Genomic DNA, 6359 nt, shown 5'->3' with positions numbered 1-6359 from the left:
CAACAATCAGTAGTCAATTATGTACTCCCTCCGTTCCTAAATACTTGTCTTTCTAGGCATTTCAACAAGTGACTACATACGGAGCAAAATGAGTGAATCTACACTCTAAAATATGTCTACATACATCCGTATGTAGTAGTCATTTGAAATGTCTAAAAAGACAAATATTTAGGAACGGAGGGAGTAGTTTACAACGCCTGATGCGGCCACCAAGAGAAATAAAATCATTAGTGATAGTGAAAACTTAGAGCAAGAGATAAGTAACATTGCGCATTAGACAAGAAAAGCACGTATATTGATGCGGCCACCAAGAGAAATTGCGAATCAGCAAAGATTTAGTATTAAGAGGAGATCAGAAGTATGCCCAAAAGGATAAAAATTAATTGATGGCAGTCTAATGTACATTGCACGCGAATGCAAAAGAGAAAGAAAAAAAAAGGTAAGAAGAGATCTCAACAAACAAACTATGAAATATCATTTCTTTGGTGCCAAGGCACGTGCCCGTGATTTGGTTGGATCTTGTAGAATGCTCAGATGGGATTTGTACATTTTGTATAGCAAGTTAACTTGCCGTTACACCGTATGATTAGGATCAAAACGGAGGAAACAAAGTTGTTGTGGTCGTAGGGCAAGCCTGATGCTCGACGGTAAGCCTGATGCGGCCGCCAAGAGCAATATACTGATGATGAAAACTTAGAGCGAGAGATAAGTTAACGTTGCATCTGAATAGAAAACAACTCAAGCAAGTAGAACGAGATTTTATGATAAGTATATAAAATTGCGCATCATCAAAAGAGAAAATCACATATAAACTCAAGCCAGCAGCACGGTATTTTTCTTTTTCCGAACACACGTACGTCCGTTCATTCAAGGTTCTGATAATATTTCGGTTTTGCCTAAAGTTTTGGGTGAAGGGTACAACAATCAGTAGCCTCCTTAATTACACAAGATTGCCACCAAATAGAAGCAACCAAAATCATCACAGATGCTTGCGTTTTATTAAGATAAGACTGACACACGAACTAAACTTAACTCATCCCTAATAATATAAAAACGGAGCTAAACTCCCCTAAGATTCAACCCGGACGGCGCGACACCGAGACGAGCTAGTTGGTGCCCTTGCTGATGAGCTCGAGGGCGGTGGCAGTGGTGGGCAGCGCCGGGATGGCTCCCTTCTTGGTGGTGCAGATGGCCCCGCAAGCGTTGGAGAACTGGAGCACCTCCCTCAGCTTGGCCTCATTCTGAACAATCACAAGTCATAATGGAATTGAATTCATCAATCAGCTGATTAATAATTACGTAGTTTCTGCTTACTTAGAAGATGGAGTCGTCCTTTGCGACGTTGATCAGGAGGGATCCAACAAAGGCATCGCCGGCGCCGGTGGTGTCGACGGTGTCAACAGAGTACCCTGGCAGGGAGCCCTTGAAGTCCTTGGTGAAGTACCTGCACCCCTTCTCACCGTCGGTGACGACAAGCAGCTTTAGGCCCTCGAACCAGAGGGAGAGGACGTTCTTCTCGTCGTGGGCGTCACCCTGGGTGAGGAAGGCCACCTCCTCGTCGCTCACCTTGATGAAGTCGGCCTCCTTCCAGATGCTCATGATGCCATCGCGGGCAGCCTGGTCGGAGGGCCAGAGCGGGAGGCGCACGTTGGGGTCGTACGAGCATAGAATGCCGGCCGACTTGGCGGCACGCATGGCGGCGACATGGGCGGAGCGGCAGGGCTCGGTGATGAGCGAGATGGAGCCGTAGTGGAAGATGCGAGCTCGGCGGATGAGGTCCAAGTTGAGCTCGGCTTCGGTGAGGAGCATGTCGGCCGACGGGTTGCGGTAGAACATGAACTCACGCTCTCCGTTGGACTTGAGGGTGACGAAGGCCAGGGCGGTGCGTGCGTGCTGGTCGAAAGGGCAGCCCTCCGCATTCACGCCGTTCTGCTTCAGGATGTCCACCAGCATGTGGCCGAACTCGTCGTCGCCAAACTGAAATAAAAATAAACATCATCATCCGATTACAATTTCATATGCGAAATAACTACGTTATATGTAACTTCTACACGGTTACACGGTTGGATTTCACATGAAGATTCATGAGGATTTTTTTCTTTTATTTTTGTATCATTGATTGCGAAAATAATCCATCTTTGAAAAGATATTGTAAAACGGCTACTTCTTGTGTCAGATTGGATTAGTGCTAGATTTGGAGTGATCAATGACCTGAGGTGCAAGTAATAATAATAGTCGAAGAGCCAAAGAGCGCGATTGCTATCAATCACTGGATCTAACGCGCGCCCGGATGGCAAACAAACGCAAAGACATGAGAGTCATCATATGTTATCATGACAACGATTGATCAATGCGTACCTTGCCAACGAAGGCGGAGAAGCCCCCGAGCTTGGAGATGGCGCAAGCGACGTTGGCGGGCGCGCCTCCGGGCGCCTTGACGAAGCCCCCAGACTCGGCGAGCGAGACGCCGGCCACGTTTGGCACAAAGTCGATCAACATCTCGCCGAACGAGACGACGAGCCATTGGATTGGAACTTACAAACGAGAAAGCGAACCGTAAGGAAGAATCGCTGTTGGGTGGACTGCGAGTTGAGTCGAGAGGCGACGGCCTTATAAAGGGCTGCGGGCGGGGGGTTGGCTTGGCCGAAGGGCCGGTTGTTATCAAATCTTATCCTAATACGTTACAATCCGCTAGTAATCAGTTCGGGTTTGGCTAACTCTTTTTTTTTTTGCATGTAAAGATTTAGACAATCATGGCAACAATGAGTAATTGTCCGGTTCATGAAGGATTTTTCTTGAGTAGACATAATTATGTACTTTAGACTGACCGACCAATGTTAACACTACTGGAATTTTCGTATACGCCGGGTGCTAGGCTCTTCGCCAAGAGCCAAACCACGAACACTCAGCAAAGTAAACGACACCGAGAGCAACACTCGACAAACCTGGCTTCATGGCAACTAGCTGACGTTTCCGACATGGGCTCACGGCGAACAAGCACCACACGGCAAAGAGAAGCCACGTGGCATGCCCGTTCGCAACTGACGGCGCCGTCACTTTCTGTTACATATACCGAGAGCCGAATATCGACACTCGGTAAAAACACGTCACAGAAACATTCCTACCTGACATGTGGTCCCACTGGTCATATTTATCAGTAAACCTTTTAATTTTTTGCTAAATATTTAAAAAGAATAATATGACGATGTCTTTGCCGAGAGCCAGCCTTGGCAATGCTCGATATACGACTATTGACTAAACCCTTCGAAACTGACCAATGGGCCCGTGTGTCTCACATGGTAGTTCAACTTTTATCGAGCGTCACAACCCTCGGAAAAGTGTGGCACAACTGTACTAGTAAAGTACTCAGCTGATCCCTTTTTCGAGAGTGTCCTCGGAAAAGAATGGCACAATGGTAGTTTGAGTGCTCAGATGACCCCTTTTCCGAGAGCTGTGCTCGACAATCTCTCTTTTTCCGAGTGTAGCTCTCCGAAATGTGTCCCATTGCTTCTGTTGTGAAGCTCTTTCTTATCTGATCCCTGCAACTGAAAACAACTACAGTACAATTTCTGTATACAAATGCAGTGCAGAAAATGTTATCATAACAAAGGAATGTGGGAGCTCCTAGAATTTTATCGAGCCACACATCACACAAATAGGCATAATTTAAAGTAGTTCACATAGGCCAATGTTTCATACTAGTACACATCGCACACAAGTTCGCAAATTCATACATATGGTTCACATGTTCATACAACATCTTGAGGAGGAGGAGGGGCATCATTTCCATCGGGCTAAGGTTTCGGAGGAGGAGGGGGAGGAGGGGCATCATTTCCACCGCCTTGAGATTGCATAAGAGCCTATAAAAGTAGAGTCACGTGAGCATTGTTCGTCGCTGTATAATGAATGTTCTACCTCTAGTTTAGAGAATGTTCTACCTGTAGTTGACTCTCGAGCAGCTTGAACCTTTCGTTCAGTTCTGCTCGTTCCTTCTCTCTGCTCTCCTGCTCAACCTGCCGCCTTTGCTCCTCCCCCTGCCGCCTTTGCTCCTCTTCAGCAGCCCGTTGGTCCATTACATCCTGTAATATAGCATTAGGCTCATATAGGTTGCAAGGGTGCTATTTCGAGGCATGGACATAAATGAATGGTTATGATGCCAACCTTGAGACGCGCGATCTCACGTGACGCGACGGTGGGCAATTCCGTATGGACAGACTTGAGCATGTGCTCGACACATGTATCTCGTGGAGTTTGCGATGCGAGGAGGTGGCGATCACTGTCGGTGTCAAAACCGGCCGATCTCGGGTAGGGGGTCCCGAACTGTGCGTCTGAGGATCAAAGGTAACAGGAGACAAAGGGGACATGATGTTTACCCAGGTCCGGGCCCTCTTAATGGAGGTAAAACCCCACATCCTGCTTGATTGTATTTGATGAGTGTGGGGGTTACAATAGTTGATCTACCTCGAGATCGTAATGGCTAAACCCTAGATGTCTAGCCTATATGAGTTCTGATTGCCTCTACGGACTAAACCCTCTGGTTTACATAGACATTGGGGGGGCTAGGGTTGTACAGTGTCGGTTTACAGAAGAAGGAGACTACACATCCGGAAGCCAATCTTGCCATCCACGCAAAGGAGAGTCCCATCCGGACACGGGGGAAGGCCTTCTACCTTGTATCTTCATAGCCCATCAGTCCGGCCCATATCAGACAGCCCAAACACCCGAGGACCCCTTAATCCAGGACTCCCTCAGTAGCCCCTGAACCAGTCTTCAATGACGTTGTGTTCCGCGCGCAGATTGTCTTCGGCATTGCAAGGCGGGTTCCTCCTCCGAGTACTTCAAAGCAATTTTTTGAATAAAAGAGCGGTATCCGGCTCTGTATAATAGTCACAACCCTCAACCACGAAGGCAAAATACTTAATCAAAATAAGGTTTGTCAACTAACAACTTTTTTCGGCGAAACTCCGCGTCTGGCCTCTTTATCCTTTCGAACCATTTTTAGCCTCCCACTTCATGTTTCGAGGCGCGACCTCTAATGACACGTCTTGTCCAAGCAGAGATCGTGTCCACTTATTGCAGGATCTTCATCAATACGGGTTTGAGTAATCCAACCGTGCCATTCGCACGACCCCTTGGGACCAGGCGAGTTTCAAGGCTTAAGGGGGGACACTTGATATTCACTACCTATATAAGTGGATAAAGATCCCACTTTTCACCCCACACCTTCTTCCTTCTCCGGTTTCCCATCCTCAAGCTCCAGCGCCCAAACTTCAATCTTTCCCACCGCCACCAACCTCTCCAGCCATGTCCGAATCCGGCTCACAGGGCAAGTGGGTGGTGTAACACCCTGATAGTCATGCTACGGTAACCGACACTAATGATGCCATGTCATCAAGCTTTACTAAGTCAAGTTATCACTTAATGAATTCAAAGTCAAATTCAAATTGAAATTGCAAGTCAAATAAATTATTTCTTTTGGAAGTAAAAATAAAATGTTTGTAATATTGCAAAAATTACCAAAGCTGTTATAAAAATAAAACCAACACTTTCGAAAATCCAAAAATTCCCCTATAAATTAAAACAGTGGACCAACAACACATTACTTGGCCTTTTCGATTTCTAAAAATATTTAAACCATTTCAAAAGACCTTAAACTTTTTGTGGTAGTGCTATATAATGCAATGATGATTATGTGACAGGTTGCATAATTTACAGAAGTCATTTGGTGGTCAAGCAATTTACAAACCGGAGCTAAAATGAAAAACTAGAAACAAAAGGAAAGAAGAAATACTAATACTGTTGCACTAGGCCCTAGTTGCCACAGTGCAGCCCAGCCCACCAAGCCATGGCCTTTCCTCCACCTCCCGCTACAGGAGGCAGAGGAGAACCGTGGCGCTCATCTGAGCCCCCTCGCCGTGGATCACCTCCACGTTGCCTCTCCAACACTATAAACATGTCCCCTGGTAACCCTAGGTCCGCCTCGACCGATTCCCCCTCTTTTTCTCATCACCCCCTTCCCGTCTGCTCGACATCGAGCTCGGTCGCTCGATGTGGTGACCACATGCGTCATTCGATGCCACGGTTCGCGGCCACCCCTAGTCACGCGAAGACGTCCAGTAGCCTCCCCGATACCATCTCCTTCGACTACGTATCTGGATCGAGTGGAACAACCAGTGTACGCGGCACCATCGTCGGTCTTCTTCGTCGGTCGCCGCCATCTCGCCGTCGATTGCTACCACTCCGGTCCACCTCCGGCCGCCCCGACCTCGCCGTCGCGCTCGTGGTGAGATTCTCTCCGGAACCCACATCTCCCCTATGTCGATTGGTCGCCGTAGCCGCCTCCACCCGCCAAGGCCACC

The 6359-nt window shown here is 47.6% G+C and overlaps 1 pseudogene; it reads right to left on the bottom strand.

Moving 5' to 3' along the window:
* Positions 1–1106: 1106 nt before the first annotated feature.
* LOC125529340 lies at positions 1107–6346 on the bottom strand (annotated as a pseudogene).
* Positions 6347–6359: the final 13 nt, after the last annotated feature.

This window comes from Triticum urartu, unplaced genomic scaffold, assembly GCF_003073215.2.
Source record: "Triticum urartu cultivar G1812 unplaced genomic scaffold, Tu2.1 TuUngrouped_contig_5532, whole genome shotgun sequence".
Lineage (NCBI taxonomy): Eukaryota > Viridiplantae > Streptophyta > Magnoliopsida > Poales > Poaceae > Triticum > Triticum urartu.
The sequence above is the reverse complement of the archived record's forward strand: the minus strand, read 5'-3'. Positions and strand labels throughout refer to the sequence as shown.